This window comes from Lissotriton helveticus, chromosome 10 (genome assembly GCF_964261635.1).
Source record: "Lissotriton helveticus chromosome 10, aLisHel1.1, whole genome shotgun sequence".
Taxonomy (NCBI): domain Eukaryota; kingdom Metazoa; phylum Chordata; class Amphibia; order Caudata; family Salamandridae; genus Lissotriton; species Lissotriton helveticus.
This window is the reverse complement of record NC_136071.1, coordinates 590,783,445-590,798,030: the sequence shown is the minus strand read 5'-3', so window position 1 is coordinate 590,798,030 and position 14,586 is coordinate 590,783,445. Positions and strand designations below refer to the sequence as shown.

The window sequence follows — 14,586 nt, the reverse complement described above, 5'->3', positions numbered from 1 at the left end:
GATATCATCCAACATGCTTGCAATTAGACGTATTCAAAATTTACTTGTGCAGGCATCGACAGACAAATATCTGATGCCTAAATGTCTGCGAGTACAGCTTGGGAAAGCATCACCTGGGACACACTGAGACTAAGCAGGTAGGCAGAAAAAGCACGGTGATCCATTTTTCTACTGAGGTTAGGAATATGTTAAGCAAAAAATCAACCGAGTATTACTAGAAATAGTCAGGCATAGTGCATTTTTAGTACGATTTGTATGTTTAGCTCTAAAAAGGGCTCGTCCGGGATTTGAACCCGGGACCTCTCGCACCCTAAGCGAGAATCATACCCCTAGACCAACGAGCCACGCAAGAGTCACCTCTGACATGGCTCCAGCGGTTAGTGGCAGCTAGTCGGTGAATGCTTCACCCAAAGCAAGCAACTGCACATGTTGCTCTCTTCTGCAATATGATTGCTGTCTTTTCCATGGCCGTCATCAAACAAGAAATTAAAAAGCCTCTGTCCTTCAGACAGTTTGTTTTCTCTAAGTGTCTGCTTGCGGTGAGGACAAGAAAAGCATTTCTGCTCTCATTCCTTGCTTTCATGAAGTAGGCCCACCCTTCAGAGCAAAGGGCGAGCAAGCGAATGGCGCAAGCTATCGTCACTTCTCTTTTCGAGCTGTCACTGGGATCCCTGTAGCACACTACGTCAGGTTGGTGAGGGATAGACAGCCTCTATTATCTCAGCTTTCCTATAAAGTCAGCCAGTAAAGGCAAACACTGTTAAAAACAGCAAACCGCTGTTTCTGCCCGGTCTCGAACCAGGGACCTTTCGCGTGTAAGGCGAACGTGATAACCACTACACTACAGAAACAGACACTAACTCAGGAATCTTGTTGGCATGTATTGGGCTGGAATGCACAGACTAAGGGCCAATGTCCTTGAAGCTCAAAGTTGGGCTCTCCTTACCCGGTCTCTATTTCTTTGGAAGACAGGAATGAGGACCACTTTTATTCCAAGAGGCGATTTTGAAACCATATCCTGAAATTACACTAGAAAAACACTATGCATGTAATGTTCCTACCATGCTGGTCTGGCCCAGAAAAGCAGTTGCAAAGAAGTCCTGCACTCCTTTATCCCGCCACAAGTGGAAAATAGCGTGCAGGGTAAGGAACTTTCTCGACATACACAGCGTCTTATAGCATTGAAAAGAAGAAATGCTCCTATATTACAAGCATCCTGAAAATGTCCACAGCATGGGCTCGACCGGGATTTGAACCCGGGACCTCTCGCACCCAAAGCGAGAATCATACCCCTAGACCAACGAGCCTGAGTGGCCAGGAGACATTTTGAACAATTTCTGAAGCGTCTTTCAGAAAAAAAGCAGGGCTATTTGGCTAGTCTCCCTCTAAGTGAGCCTCACAACGTCATGTTTTCTCTCAAGTTGTTGTTTTTTCACTCTAGCAAGAAAGGGGGCAGCCAATCTCCTATCAGCCAGTGAGCAGAAAAAAGGCACAGATGAGAACAGCAAGCACTTTCTGGCAATTGTTCTCCTCTGCAAGTCCTGGACCCTTGCCCCATAGACTTCCACACCAGAAGCAATGAAGGGCCCACCATTTCCTGCGCCTGAGAAAGAGGGGTTTGATATTTGGATTCAAACGCGCTCGCTCAGCGCTCGATCAGGCTCGATCAGGCGAGATTTATATGAGTGGCTCACAGGCCTGAAACACTCACCTGGGAGACCCAGAGTGGCTGACTTCTCAGTATAGCCATTGTTGGGCGAGTCACCTCCTTTCCTCCTGCCTCAATCTAGAATTGGCTGCAAATCATAAGAGAGAGTGCAATGCCCGTGTGCAGTGCCTACTCCCAGCTACCTCTCTGTCTTCCTTATGTAAATTAGAATTTGCAAGGGGGGGACCAATGGCATTCTGCTCCTCCCACATAACCAGGAAGCCCTGTTGAACATGTCTGCCTGTGTTTTTGCAGGGACAGTGCCTTCTCTACCCAAAAGGTGGCAGGAGAGCCTCACAACAAATGATGGGATCAACTGCTTAGTTAGAAACCCAGCATGGCAGTTACTGTGATGGAGTGCAAATTTAATGGAAGGTGTGCCTGAGGTGTCATTTCCAGAAATCCATGGAATTGTGATTGAGGGCCCAGCCTGATTGTTGGTGGATTTCTCTTCACATGCTACAGGTTCCTGCAAAGATTGTGGTGTTTGCTGGGAACGCACTGCAAAAAACAGGAAGATTTACGGGTGTAAAAGGGACCTGTCAGAAGTGGGATTTGAACCCACGCCTCCATGAGGAGACCAGAAGGCTCAGCTACACTGAAGATCAAGCTCTCTTGAGTCTGGCGCCTTAGACCACTCGGCCATCCTGACGGCTCATGAGGGGGGGCTTAGGTCTAACTCTTCTATCTGCACCTGCCAATGTTTCCACTTACAACCTTCACAGCAATGTCACAGGTGTAAAGGCCCCAACAATACAACATAGCTTAAACAAAATAAAAATAGGCACAAGAACGACCCCCAGATGATGGATGCAGATAACTTTGTTTCGTCTTGCAAAGGTAAAGAAAGTTTCCCACGGCTCACTGTGTTCAAAGACCACCTCTTCTTAAACTTGCATTCAGATAATAAGGTTTTAGAGTGTGCACATAAAAGCAGCCAAAGCTCAGTGTTTCTGCCCGGTCTCGAACCGGGGAACTTTCGCGTGTTAGGCGAACGTGATGACCACTACACTACAGAAACGACCTTGCTGCTTGCTACTGTTAAAGCAAAGTTCCTCTCAAGGCTTCACGCTACTTCTATTCTGCTGTATCAGCAGCGGCTCAGAATGTGCAGAACAAGTGTGAAAACCTCAGAGATATCATCCAACATGCTTGCAATTAGACGTATTCAAAATTTACTTGTGCAGGCATTGACAGACAAATATCTGATGCCTAAATGTCTGCGAGTACAGCTTGGGAAAGCATCACCTGGGACACACTGAGACTAAGCAGGTAGGCAGAAAAAGCACGGTGATCCATTTTTCTACTGAGGTTAGGAATATGTTAAGCAAAAAATCAACCGAGTATTACTAGAAATAGTCAGGCTTAGTGCATTTTTAGTACGATTTGTATGTTTAGCTCTAAAAAGGGCTCGTCCGGGATTTGAACCCGGGACCTCTCGCACCCTAAGCGAGAATCATACCCCTAGACCAACGAGCCACGCAAGAGTCACCTCTGACATGGCTCCAGGGGTTAGTGGCAGCTAGTCGGTGAATGCTTCACCCAAAGCAAGCAACTGCACATGTTGCTCTCTTCTGCAATATGATTGCTGTCTTTTCCATGGCCGTCATCAAACAAGAAATTAAAAAGCCTCTGTCCTTCAGACAGTTTGTTTTCTCTAAGTGTCTGCTTGCGGTGAGGACAAGAAAAGCATTTCTGCTCTCATTCCTTGCTTTCATGAAGTAGGCCCACCCTTCAGAGCAAAGGGCGAGCAAGCGAATGGCGCAAGCTATCGTCACTTCTCTTTTCGAGCTGTCACTGAGATCCCTGGAGCACACTACGTCAGGTTGGTGAGGGATAGACAGCCTCTATTATCTCAGCTTTCCTATAAAGTCAGCCAGTAAAGGCAAACACTGTTAAAAACAGCAAACCGCTGTTTCTGCCCGGTCTCGAACCAGGGACCTTTCGCGTGTAAGGCGAACGTGATAACCACTACACTACAGAAACAGACACTAACTCAGGAATCTTGTTGGCATGTATTGGGCTGGAATGCACAGACTAAGGGCCAATGTCCTTGAAGCTCAAAGTTGGGCTCTCCTTACCCGGTCTCTATTTCTTTGGAAGACAGGAATGAGGACCACTTTTATTCCAAGAGGCGATTTTGAAACCATATCCTGAAATTACACTAGAAAAACACTATGCATGTAATGTTCCTACCATGCTGGTCTGGCCCAGAAAAGCAGTTGCAAAGAAGTCCTGCACTCCTTTATCCCGCCACAAGTGGAAAATAGCGTGCAGGGTAAGGAACTTTCTCGACATACACAGCGTCTTATAGCATTGAAAAGAAGAAATGCTCCTATATTACAAGCATCCTGAAAATGTCCACAGCATGGGCTCGTCCGGGATTTGAACCCGGGACCTCTCGCACCCGAAGCGAGAATCATACCCCTAGACCAACGAGCCTGAGTGGCCAGGAGACATTTTGAACAATTTCTGAAGCGTCTTTCAGAAAAAAAGCAGGGCTATTTGGCTAGTCTCCCTCTAAGTGAGCCTCACAACGTCATGTTTTCTCTCAAGTTGTTGTTTTTTCACTCTAGCAAGAAAGGGGGCAGCCAATCTCCTATCAGCCAGTGAGCAGAAAAAAGGCACAGATGAGAACAGCAAGCACTTTCTGGCAATTGTTCTCCTCTGCAAGTCCTGGACCCTTGCCCCATAGACTTCCACACCAGAAGCAATGAAGGGCCCACCATTTCCTGCGCCTGAGAAAGAGGGGTTTGATATTTGGATTCAAACGCGCTCGCTCAGCGCTCGATCAGCGCTCGATCAGGCTCGATCAGGCGAGATTTATATGAGTGGCTCACAGGCCTGAAACACTCACCTGGGAGACCCAGAGTGGCTGACTTCTCAGTATAGCCATTGTTGGGCGAGTCACCTCCTTTCCTCCTGCCTCAATCTAGAATTGGCTGCAAATCATAAGAGAGAGTGCAATGCCCGTGTGCAGTGCCTACTCCCAGCTACCTCTCTGTCTTCCTTATGTAAATTAGAATTTGCAAGGGGGGACCAATGGCATTCTGCTCCTCCCACATAACCAGGAAGCCCTGTTGAACATGTCTGCCTGTGTTTTTGCAGGGACAGTGCCTTCTCTGCCCAAAAGGTGGCAGGAGAGCCTCACAACAAATGATGGGATCAACTGCTTAGTTAGAAACCCAGCATGGCAGTTACTGTGATGGAGTGCAAATTTAATGGAAGGTGTGCCTGAGGTGTCATTTCCAGAAATCCATGGAATTGTGATTGAGGGCCCAGCCTGATTGTTGGTGGATTTCTCTTCACATGCTACAGGTTCCTGCAAAGATTGTGGTGTTTGCCGGGAACGCACTGCAAAAAACAGGAAGATTTACGGGTGTAAAAGGGACCTGTCAGAAGTGGGATTTGAACCCACGCCTCCATGAGGAGACCAGAAGGCTCAGCTACACTGAAGAGCAAGCTCTCTTGAGTCTGGCGCCTTAGACCACTCGGCCATCCTGACGGTTCATGAGGGGGGCTTAGGTCTAACTCTTCTATCTGCACCTGCCAATGTTTCCACTTACAACCTTCACAGCAATGTCACAGGTGTAAAGGCCCCAACAATACAACATAGCTTAAACAAAATAAAAATAGGCACAAGAACGACCCCCAGATGATGGATGCAGATAACTTTGTTTCGTCTTGCAAAGGTAAAGAAAGTTTCCCACGGCTCACTGTGTTCAAAGACCACCTCTTCTTAAACTTGCATTCAGATAATAAGGTTTTAGAGTGTGCACATAAAAGCAGCCAACGCTCAGTGTTTCTGCCCGGTCTCGAACCGGGGACCTTTCGCGTGTTAGGCGAACGTGATGACCACTACACTACAGAAACGACTTTGCTGCTTGCTACTGTTAAAGCAAAGTTCCTCTCAAGGCTTCACCCTACTTCTATTCTGCTGTATCAGCAGCGGCTCAGAATGTGCAGAACAAGTGTGAAAACCTCAAAGATATCATCCAACATGCTTGCAATTAGACGTATTCAAAATTTACTTGTGCAGGCATCGACAGACAAATATCTGATGCCTAAATGTCTGCGAGTACAGCTTGGGAAAGCATCACCTGGGACACACTGAGACTAAGCAGGTAGGCAGAAAAAGCACGGTGATCCATTTTTCTACTGAGGTTAGGAATATGTTAAGCAAAAAATCAACCGAGTATTACTAGAAATAGTCAGGCATAGTGCATTTTTAGTACGATTTGTATGTTTAGCTCTAAAAAGGGCTCGTCCGGGATTTGAACCCGGGACCTCTCGCACCCTAAGCGAGAATCATACCCCTAGACCAACGAGCCACGCAAGAGTCACCTCTGACATGGCTCCAGCGGTTAGTGGCAGCTAGTCGGTGAATGCTTCACCCAAAGCAAGCAACTGCACATGTTGCTCTCTTCTGCAATATGATTGCTGTCTTTTCCATGGCCGTCATCAAACAAGAAATTAAAAAGCCTCTGTCCTTCAGACAGTTTGTTTTCTCTAAGTGTCTGCTTGCGGTGAGGACAAGAAAAGCATTTCTGCTCTCATTCCTTGCTTTCATGAAGTAGGCCCACCCTTCAGAGCAAAGGGCGAGCAAGCGAATGGCGCAAGCTATCGTCACTTCTCTTTTCGAGCTGTCACTGGGATCCCTGTAGCACACTACGTCAGGTTGGTGAGGGATAGACAGCCTCTATTATCTCAGCTTTCCTATAAAGTCAGCCAGTAAAGGCAAACACTGTTAAAAACAGCAAACCGCTGTTTCTGCCCGGTCTCGAACCAGGGACCTTTCGCGTGTAAGGCGAACGTGATAACCACTACACTACAGAAACAGACACTAACTCAGGAATCTTGTTGGCATGTATTGGGCTGGAATGCACAGACTAAGGGCCAATGTCCTTGAAGCTCAAAGTTGGGCTCTCCTTACCCGGTCTCTATTTCTTTGGAAGACAGGAATGAGGACCACTTTTATTCCAAGAGGCGATTTTGAAACCATATCCTGAAATTACACTAGAAAAACACTATGCATGTAATGTTCCTACCATGCTGGTCTGGCCCAGAAAAGCAGTTGCAAAGAAGTCCTGCACTCCTTTATCCCGCCACAAGTGGAAAATAGCGTGCAGGGTAAGGAACTTTCTCGACATACACAGCGTCTTATAGCATTGAAAAGAAGAAATGCTCCTATATTACAAGCATCCTGAAAATGTCCACAGCATGGGCTCGACCGGGATTTGAACCCGGGACCTCTCGCACCCAAAGCGAGAATCATACCCCTAGACCAACGAGCCTGAGTGGCCAGGAGACATTTTGAACAATTTCTGAAGCGTCTTTCAGAAAAAAAGCAGGGCTATTTGGCTAGTCTCCCTCTAAGTGAGCCTCACAACGTCATGTTTTCTCTCAAGTTGTTGTTTTTTCACTCTAGCAAGAAAGGGGGCAGCCAATCTCCTATCAGCCAGTGAGCAGAAAAAAGGCACAGATGAGAACAGCAAGCACTTTCTGGCAATTGTTCTCCTCTGCAAGTCCTGGACCCTTGCCCCATAGACTTCCACACCAGAAGCAATGAAGGGCCCACCATTTCCTGCGCCTGAGAAAGAGGGGTTTGATATTTGGATTCAAACGCGCTCGCTCAGCGCTCGATCAGGCGAGATTTATATGAGTGGCTCACAGGCCTGAAACACTCACCTGGGAGACCCAGAGTGGCTGACTTCTCAGTATAGCCATTGTTGGGCGAGTCACCTCCTTTCCTCCTGCCTCAATCTAGAATTGGCTGCAAATCATAAGAGAGAGTGCAATGCCCGTGTGCAGTGCCTACTCCCAGCTACCTCTCTGTCTTCCTTATGTAAATTAGAATTTGCAAGGGGGGACCAATGGCATTCTGCTCCTCCCACATAACCAGGAAGCCCTGTTGAACATGTCTGCCTGTGTTTTTGCAGGGACAGTGCCTTCTCTGCCCAAAAGGTGGCAGGAGAGCCTCACAACAAATGATGGGATCAACTGCTTAGTTAGAAACCCAGCATGGCAGTTACTGTGATGGAGTGCAAATTTAATGGAAGGTGTGCCTGAGGTGTCATTTCCAGAAATCCATGGAATTGTGATTGAGGGCCCAGCCTGATTGTTGGTGGATTTCTCTTCACATGCTACAGGTTCCTGCAAAGATTGTGGTGTTTGCCGGGAACGCACTGCAAAAAACAGGAAGATTTACGGGTGTAAAAGGGACCTGTCAGAAGTGGGATTTGAACCCACGCCTCCATGAGGAGACCAGAAGGCTCAGCTACACTGAAGATCAAGCTCTCTTGAGTCTGGCGCCTTAGACCACTCGGCCATCCTGACGGTTCATGAGGGGGGCTTAGGTCTAACTCTTCTATCTGCACCTGCCAATGTTTCCACTTACAACCTTCACAGCAATGTCACAGGTGTAAAGGCCCCAACAATACAACATAGCTTAAACAAAATAAAAATAGGCACAAGAACGACCCCCAGATGATGGATGCAGATAACTTTGTTTCGTCTTGCAAAGGTAAAGAAAGTTTCCCACGGCTCACTGTGTTCAAAGACCACCTCTTCTTAAACTTGCATTCAGATAATAAGGTTTTAGAGTGTGCACATAAAAGCAGCCAACGCTCAGTGTTTCTGCCCGGTCTCGAACCGGGGACCTTTCGCGTGTTAGGCGAACGTGATGACCACTACACTACAGAAACGACTTTGCTGCTTGCTACTGTTAAAGCAAAGTTCCTCTCAAGGCTTCACCCTACTTCTATTCTGCTGTATCAGCAGCGGCTCAGAATGTGCAGAACAAGTGTGAAAACCTCAAAGATATCATCCAACATGCTTGCAATTAGACGTATTCAAAATTTACTTGTGCAGGCATCGACAGACAAATATCTGATGCCTAAATGTCTGCGAGTACAGCTTGGGAAAGCATCACCTGGGACACACTGAGACTAAGCAGGTAGGCAGAAAAAGCACGGTGATCCATTTTTCTACTGAGGTTAGGAATATGTTAAGCAAAAAATCAACCGAGTATTACTAGAAATAGTCAGGCATAGTGCATTTTTAGTACGATTTGTATGTTTAGCTCTAAAAAGGGCTCGTCCGGGATTTGAACCCGGGACCTCTCGCACCCTAAGCGAGAATCATACCCCTAGACCAACGAGCCACGCAAGAGTCACCTCTGACATGGCTCCAGCGGTTAGTGGCAGCTAGTCGGTGAATGCTTCACCCAAAGCAAGCAACTGCACATGTTGCTCTCTTCTGCAATATGATTGCTGTCTTTTCCATGGCCGTCATCAAACAAGAAATTAAAAAGCCTCTGTCCTTCAGACAGTTTGTTTTCTCTAAGTGTCTGCTTGCGGTGAGGACAAGAAAAGCATTTCTGCTCTCATTCCTTGCTTTCATGAAGTAGGCCCACCCTTCAGAGCAAAGGGCGAGCAAGCGAATGGCGCAAGCTATCGTCACTTCTCTTTTCGAGCTGTCACTGGGATCCCTGTAGCACACTACGTCAGGTTGGTGAGGGATAGACAGCCTCTATTATCTCAGCTTTCCTATAAAGTCAGCCAGTAAAGGCAAACACTGTTAAAAACAGCAAACCGCTGTTTCTGCCCGGTCTCGAACCAGGGACCTTTCGCGTGTAAGGCGAACGTGATAACCACTACACTACAGAAACAGACACTAACTCAGGAATCTTGTTGGCATGTATTGGGCTGGAATGCACAGACTAAGGGCCAATGTCCTTGAAGCTCAAAGTTGGGCTCTCCTTACCCGGTCTCTATTTCTTTGGAAGACAGGAATGAGGACCACTTTTATTCCAAGAGGCGATTTTGAAACCATATCCTGAAATTACACTAGAAAAACACTATGCATGTAATGTTCCTACCATGCTGGTCTGGCCCAGAAAAGCAGTTGCAAAGAAGTCCTGCACTCCTTTATCCCGCCACAAGTGGAAAATAGCGTGCAGGGTAAGGAACTTTCTCGACATACACAGCGTCTTATAGCATTGAAAAGAAGAAATGCTCCTATATTACAAGCATCCTGAAAATGTCCACAGCATGGGCTCGACCGGGATTTGAACCCGGGACCTCTCGCACCCAAAGCGAGAATCATACCCCTAGACCAACGAGCCTGAGTGGCCAGGAGACATTTTGAACAATTTCTGAAGCGTCTTTCAGAAAAAAAGCAGGGCTATTTGGCTAGTCTCCCTCTAAGTGAGCCTCACAACGTCATGTTTTCTCTCAAGTTGTTGTTTTTTCACTCTAGCAAGAAAGGGGGCAGCCAATCTCCTATCAGCCAGTGAGCAGAAAAAAGGCACAGATGAGAACAGCAAGCACTTTCTGGCAATTGTTCTCCTCTGCAAGTCCTGGACCCTTGCCCCATAGACTTCCACACCAGAAGCAATGAAGGGCCCACCATTTCCTGCGCCTGAGAAAGAGGGGTTTGATATTTGGATTCAAACGCGCTCGCTCAGCGCTCGATCAGGCTCGATCAGGCGAGATTTATATGAGTGGCTCACAGGCCTGAAACACTCACCTGGGAGACCCAGAGTGGCTGACTTCTCAGTATAGCCATTGTTGGGCGAGTCACCTCCTTTCCTCCTGCCTCAATCTAGAATTGGCTGCAAATCATAAGAGAGAGTGCAATGCCCGTGTGCAGTGCCTACTCCCAGCTACCTCTCTGTCTTCCTTATGTAAATTAGAATTTGCAAGGGGGGGACCAATGGCATTCTGCTCCTCCCACATAACCAGGAAGCCCTGTTGAACATGTCTGCCTGTGTTTTTGCAGGGACAGTGCCTTCTCTACCCAAAAGGTGGCAGGAGAGCCTCACAACAAATGATGGGATCAACTGCTTAGTTAGAAACCCAGCATGGCAGTTACTGTGATGGAGTGCAAATTTAATGGAAGGTGTGCCTGAGGTGTCATTTCCAGAAATCCATGGAATTGTGATTGAGGGCCCAGCCTGATTGTTGGTGGATTTCTCTTCACATGCTACAGGTTCCTGCAAAGATTGTGGTGTTTGCTGGGAACGCACTGCAAAAAACAGGAAGATTTACGGGTGTAAAAGGGACCTGTCAGAAGTGGGATTTGAACCCACGCCTCCATGAGGAGACCAGAAGGCTCAGCTACACTGAAGATCAAGCTCTCTTGAGTCTGGCGCCTTAGACCACTCGGCCATCCTGACGGCTCATGAGGGGGGGCTTAGGTCTAACTCTTCTATCTGCACCTGCCAATGTTTCCACTTACAACCTTCACAGCAATGTCACAGGTGTAAAGGCCCCAACAATACAACATAGCTTAAACAAAATAAAAATAGGCACAAGAACGACCCCCAGATGATGGATGCAGATAACTTTGTTTCGTCTTGCAAAGGTAAAGAAAGTTTCCCACGGCTCACTGTGTTCAAAGACCACCTCTTCTTAAACTTGCATTCAGATAATAAGGTTTTAGAGTGTGCACATAAAAGCAGCCAACGCTCAGTGTTTCTGCCCGGTCTCGAACCGGGGAACTTTCGCGTGTTAGGCGAACGTGATGACCACTACACTACAGAAACGACCTTGCTGCTTGCTACTGTTAAAGCAAAGTTCCTCTCAAGGCTTCACGCTACTTCTATTCTGCTGTATCAGCAGCGGCTCAGAATGTGCAGAACAAGTGTGAAAACCTCAGAGATATCATCCAACATGCTTGCAATTAGACGTATTCAAAATTTACTTGTGCAGGCATTGACAGACAAATATCTGATGCCTAAATGTCTGCGAGTACAGCTTGGGAAAGCATCACCTGGGACACACTGAGACTAAGCAGGTAGGCAGAAAAAGCACGGTGATCCATTTTTCTACTGAGGTTAGGAATATGTTAAGCAAAAAATCAACCGAGTATTACTAGAAATAGTCAGGCTTAGTGCATTTTTAGTACGATTTGTATGTTTAGCTCTAAAAAGGGCTCGTCCGGGATTTGAACCCGGGACCTCTCGCACCCTAAGCGAGAATCATACCCCTAGACCAACGAGCCACGCAAGAGTCACCTCTGACATGGCTCCAGGGGTTAGTGGCAGCTAGTCGGTGAATGCTTCACCCAAAGCAAGCAACTGCACATGTTGCTCTCTTCTGCAATATGATTGCTGTCTTTTCCATGGCCGTCATCAAACAAGAAATTAAAAAGCCTCTGTCCTTCAGACAGTTTGTTTTCTCTAAGTGTCTGCTTGCGGTGAGGACAAGAAAAGCATTTCTGCTCTCATTCCTTGCTTTCATGAAGTAGGCCCACCCTTCAGAGCAAAGGGCGAGCAAGCGAATGGCGCAAGCTATCGTCACTTCTCTTTTCGAGCTGTCACTGAGATCCCTGGAGCACACTACGTCAGGTTGGTGAGGGATAGACAGCCTCTATTATCTCAGCTTTCCTATAAAGTCAGCCAGTAAAGGCAAACACTGTTAAAAACAGCAAACCGCTGTTTCTGCCCGGTCTCGAACCAGGGACCTTTCGCGTGTAAGGCGAACGTGATAACCACTACACTACAGAAACAGACACTAACTCAGGAATCTTGTTGGCATGTATTGGGCTGGAATGCACAGACTAAGGGCCAATGTCCTTGAAGCTCAAAGTTGGGCTCTCCTTACCCGGTCTCTATTTCTTTGGAAGACAGGAATGAGGACCACTTTTATTCCAAGAGGCGATTTTGAAACCATATCCTGAAATTACACTAGAAAAACACTATGCATGTAATGTTCCTACCATGCTGGTCTGGCCCAGAAAAGCAGTTGCAAAGAAGTCCTGCACTCCTTTATCCCGCCACAAGTGGAAAATAGCGTGCAGGGTAAGGAACTTTCTCGACATACACAGCGTCTTATAGCATTGAAAAGAAGAAATGCTCCTATATTACAAGCATCCTGAAAATGTCCACAGCATGGGCTCGTCCGGGATTTGAACCCGGGACCTCTCGCACCCGAAGCGAGAATCATACCCCTAGACCAACGAGCCTGAGTGGCCAGGAGACATTTTGAACAATTTCTGAAGCGTCTTTCAGAAAAAAAGCAGGGCTATTTGGCTAGTCTCCCTCTAAGTGAGCCTCACAACGTCATGTTTTCTCTCAAGTTGTTGTTTTTTCACTCTAGCAAGAAAGGGGGCAGCCAATCTCCTATCAGCCAGTGAGCAGAAAAAAGGCACAGATGAGAACAGCAAGCACTTTCTGGCAATTGTTCTCCTCTGCAAGTCCTGGACCCTTGCCCCATAGACTTCCACACCAGAAGCAATGAAGGGCCCACCATTTCCTGCGCCTGAGAAAGAGGGGTTTGATATTTGGATTCAAACGCGCTCGCTCAGCGCTCGATCAGGCTCGATCAGGCGAGATTTATATGAGTGGCTCACAGGCCTGAAACACTCACCTGGGAGACCCAGAGTGGCTGACTTCTCAGTATAGCCATTGTTGGGCGAGTCACCTCCTTTCCTCCTGCCTCAATCTAGAATTGGCTGCAAATCATAAGAGAGAGTGCAATGCCCGTGTGCAGTGCCTACTCCCAGCTACCTCTCTGTCTTCCTTATGTAAATTAGAATTTGCAAGGGGGGACCAATGGCATTCTGCTCCTCCCACATAACCAGGAAGCCCTGTTGAACATGTCTGCCTGTGTTTTTGCAGGGACAGTGCCTTCTCTGCCCAAAAGGTGGCAGGAGAGCCTCACAACAAATGATGGGATCAACTGCTTAGTTAGAAACCCAGCATGGCAGTTACTGTGATGGAGTGCAAATTTAATGGAAGGTGTGCCTGAGGTGTCATTTCCAGAAATCCATGGAATTGTGATTGAGGGCCCAGCCTGATTGTTGGTGGATTTCTCTTCACATGCTACAGGTTCCTGCAAAGATTGTGGTGTTTGCCGGGAACGCACTGCAAAAAACAGGAAGATTTACGGGTGTAAAAGGGACCTGTCAGAAGTGGGATTTGAACCCACGCCTCCATGAGGAGACCAGAAGGCTCAGCTACACTGAAGATCAAGCTCTCTTGAGTCTGGTGCCTTAGACCACTCGGCCATCCTGACGGTTCATGAGGGGGGCTTAGGTCTAACTCTTCTATCTGCACCTGCCAATGTTTCCACTTACAACCTTCACAGCAATGTCACAGGTGTAAAGGCCCCAACAATACAACATAGCTTAAACAAAATAAAAATAGGCACAAGAACGACCCCCAGATGATGGATGCAGATAACTTTGTTTCGTCTTGCAAAGGTAAAGAAAGTTTCCCACGGCTCACTGTGTTCAAAGACCACCTCTTCTTAAACTTGCATTCAGATAATAAGGTTTTAGAGTGTGCACATAAAAGCAGCCAACGCTCAGTGTTTCTGCCCGGTCTCGAACCGGGGACCTTTCGCGTGTTAGGCGAACGTGATGACCACTACACTACAGAAACGACTTTGCTGCTTGCTACTGTTAAAGCAAAGTTCCTCTCAAGGCTTCACCCTACTTCTATTCTGCTGTATCAGCAGCGGCTCAGAATGTGCAGAACAAGTGTGAAAACCTCAAAGATATCATCCAACATGCTTGCAATTAGACGTATTCAAAATTTACTTGTGCAGGCATCGACAGACAAATATCTGATGCCTAAATGTCTGCGAGTACAGCTTGGGAAAGCATCACCTGGGACACACTGAGACTAAGCAGGTAGGCAGAAAAAGCACGGTGATCCATTTTTCTACTGAGGTTAGGAATATGTTAAGCAAAAAATCAACCGAGTATTACTAGAAATAGTCAGGCATAGTGCATTTTTAGTACGATTTGTATGTTTAGCTCTAAAAAGGGCTCGTCCGGGATTTGAACCCGGGACCTCTCGCACCCTAAGCGAGAATCATACCCCTAGACCAACGAGCCACGCAAGAGTCACCTCTGACATGGCTCCAGCG

General features: G+C 47.1%; 26 non-coding genes across 26 annotated transcripts; all 26 read right to left on the bottom strand.

Annotated features, from left to right (window-relative positions):
* Positions 1 to 272: 272 nt before the first annotated feature.
* Positions 273 to 344, bottom strand: TRNAP-AGG (transfer RNA proline (anticodon AGG)). Its single transcript has one exon. It is a non-coding gene; the product is annotated as a tRNA-Pro (tRNA).
* A 434-nt stretch (positions 345 to 778) lies between these two features.
* Positions 779 to 851, bottom strand: TRNAV-UAC (transfer RNA valine (anticodon UAC)). The gene has a single exon. It is a non-coding gene; the product is annotated as a tRNA-Val (tRNA).
* A 384-nt stretch (positions 852 to 1,235) lies between these two features.
* TRNAP-UGG (transfer RNA proline (anticodon UGG)) lies at positions 1,236 to 1,307 on the bottom strand. Its single transcript has one exon. It is a non-coding gene; the product is annotated as a tRNA-Pro (tRNA).
* Positions 1,308 to 2,248: 941 nt separating this feature from the next.
* TRNAL-CAA (transfer RNA leucine (anticodon CAA)) lies at positions 2,249 to 2,360 on the bottom strand. Its single transcript has 2 exons — positions 2,323 to 2,360; positions 2,249 to 2,294 (listed from the first exon to the last, which is right to left on the bottom strand). It is a non-coding gene; the product is annotated as a tRNA-Leu (tRNA).
* A 296-nt stretch (positions 2,361 to 2,656) lies between these two features.
* TRNAV-AAC (transfer RNA valine (anticodon AAC)) lies at positions 2,657 to 2,729 on the bottom strand. The gene has a single exon. It is a non-coding gene; the product is annotated as a tRNA-Val (tRNA).
* A 386-nt stretch (positions 2,730 to 3,115) lies between these two features.
* Positions 3,116 to 3,187, bottom strand: TRNAP-AGG (transfer RNA proline (anticodon AGG)). The gene has a single exon. It is a non-coding gene; the product is annotated as a tRNA-Pro (tRNA).
* A 434-nt stretch (positions 3,188 to 3,621) lies between these two features.
* On the bottom strand, positions 3,622 to 3,694 carry TRNAV-UAC (transfer RNA valine (anticodon UAC)). Its single transcript has one exon. It is a non-coding gene; the product is annotated as a tRNA-Val (tRNA).
* A 384-nt stretch (positions 3,695 to 4,078) lies between these two features.
* On the bottom strand, positions 4,079 to 4,150 carry TRNAP-CGG (transfer RNA proline (anticodon CGG)). The gene has a single exon. It is a non-coding gene; the product is annotated as a tRNA-Pro (tRNA).
* Positions 4,151 to 5,101: 951 nt separating this feature from the next.
* TRNAL-CAA (transfer RNA leucine (anticodon CAA)) lies at positions 5,102 to 5,213 on the bottom strand. Its single transcript has 2 exons — positions 5,176 to 5,213; positions 5,102 to 5,147 (listed from the first exon to the last, which is right to left on the bottom strand). It is a non-coding gene; the product is annotated as a tRNA-Leu (tRNA).
* Positions 5,214 to 5,508: 295 nt separating this feature from the next.
* TRNAV-AAC (transfer RNA valine (anticodon AAC)) lies at positions 5,509 to 5,581 on the bottom strand. The gene has a single exon. It is a non-coding gene; the product is annotated as a tRNA-Val (tRNA).
* A 386-nt stretch (positions 5,582 to 5,967) lies between these two features.
* Positions 5,968 to 6,039, bottom strand: TRNAP-AGG (transfer RNA proline (anticodon AGG)). The gene has a single exon. It is a non-coding gene; the product is annotated as a tRNA-Pro (tRNA).
* A 434-nt stretch (positions 6,040 to 6,473) lies between these two features.
* TRNAV-UAC (transfer RNA valine (anticodon UAC)) lies at positions 6,474 to 6,546 on the bottom strand. The gene has a single exon. It is a non-coding gene; the product is annotated as a tRNA-Val (tRNA).
* Positions 6,547 to 6,930: 384 nt separating this feature from the next.
* Positions 6,931 to 7,002, bottom strand: TRNAP-UGG (transfer RNA proline (anticodon UGG)). Its single transcript has one exon. It is a non-coding gene; the product is annotated as a tRNA-Pro (tRNA).
* Positions 7,003 to 7,932: 930 nt separating this feature from the next.
* On the bottom strand, positions 7,933 to 8,044 carry TRNAL-CAA (transfer RNA leucine (anticodon CAA)). Its single transcript has 2 exons — positions 8,007 to 8,044; positions 7,933 to 7,978 (listed from the first exon to the last, which is right to left on the bottom strand). It is a non-coding gene; the product is annotated as a tRNA-Leu (tRNA).
* Positions 8,045 to 8,339: 295 nt separating this feature from the next.
* On the bottom strand, positions 8,340 to 8,412 carry TRNAV-AAC (transfer RNA valine (anticodon AAC)). Its single transcript has one exon. It is a non-coding gene; the product is annotated as a tRNA-Val (tRNA).
* Positions 8,413 to 8,798: 386 nt separating this feature from the next.
* TRNAP-AGG (transfer RNA proline (anticodon AGG)) lies at positions 8,799 to 8,870 on the bottom strand. Its single transcript has one exon. It is a non-coding gene; the product is annotated as a tRNA-Pro (tRNA).
* A 434-nt stretch (positions 8,871 to 9,304) lies between these two features.
* Positions 9,305 to 9,377, bottom strand: TRNAV-UAC (transfer RNA valine (anticodon UAC)). Its single transcript has one exon. It is a non-coding gene; the product is annotated as a tRNA-Val (tRNA).
* A 384-nt stretch (positions 9,378 to 9,761) lies between these two features.
* On the bottom strand, positions 9,762 to 9,833 carry TRNAP-UGG (transfer RNA proline (anticodon UGG)). The gene has a single exon. It is a non-coding gene; the product is annotated as a tRNA-Pro (tRNA).
* Positions 9,834 to 10,774: 941 nt separating this feature from the next.
* TRNAL-CAA (transfer RNA leucine (anticodon CAA)) lies at positions 10,775 to 10,886 on the bottom strand. The gene is made up of 2 exons: positions 10,849 to 10,886; positions 10,775 to 10,820 (listed from the first exon to the last, which is right to left on the bottom strand). It is a non-coding gene; the product is annotated as a tRNA-Leu (tRNA).
* A 296-nt stretch (positions 10,887 to 11,182) lies between these two features.
* On the bottom strand, positions 11,183 to 11,255 carry TRNAV-AAC (transfer RNA valine (anticodon AAC)). The gene has a single exon. It is a non-coding gene; the product is annotated as a tRNA-Val (tRNA).
* Positions 11,256 to 11,641: 386 nt separating this feature from the next.
* On the bottom strand, positions 11,642 to 11,713 carry TRNAP-AGG (transfer RNA proline (anticodon AGG)). The gene has a single exon. It is a non-coding gene; the product is annotated as a tRNA-Pro (tRNA).
* A 434-nt stretch (positions 11,714 to 12,147) lies between these two features.
* TRNAV-UAC (transfer RNA valine (anticodon UAC)) lies at positions 12,148 to 12,220 on the bottom strand. The gene has a single exon. It is a non-coding gene; the product is annotated as a tRNA-Val (tRNA).
* A 384-nt stretch (positions 12,221 to 12,604) lies between these two features.
* On the bottom strand, positions 12,605 to 12,676 carry TRNAP-CGG (transfer RNA proline (anticodon CGG)). Its single transcript has one exon. It is a non-coding gene; the product is annotated as a tRNA-Pro (tRNA).
* Positions 12,677 to 13,616: 940 nt separating this feature from the next.
* TRNAL-CAA (transfer RNA leucine (anticodon CAA)) lies at positions 13,617 to 13,728 on the bottom strand. The gene is made up of 2 exons: positions 13,691 to 13,728; positions 13,617 to 13,662 (listed from the first exon to the last, which is right to left on the bottom strand). It is a non-coding gene; the product is annotated as a tRNA-Leu (tRNA).
* Positions 13,729 to 14,023: 295 nt separating this feature from the next.
* Positions 14,024 to 14,096, bottom strand: TRNAV-AAC (transfer RNA valine (anticodon AAC)). The gene has a single exon. It is a non-coding gene; the product is annotated as a tRNA-Val (tRNA).
* Positions 14,097 to 14,482: 386 nt separating this feature from the next.
* Positions 14,483 to 14,554, bottom strand: TRNAP-AGG (transfer RNA proline (anticodon AGG)). The gene has a single exon. It is a non-coding gene; the product is annotated as a tRNA-Pro (tRNA).
* Positions 14,555 to 14,586: the final 32 nt, after the last annotated feature.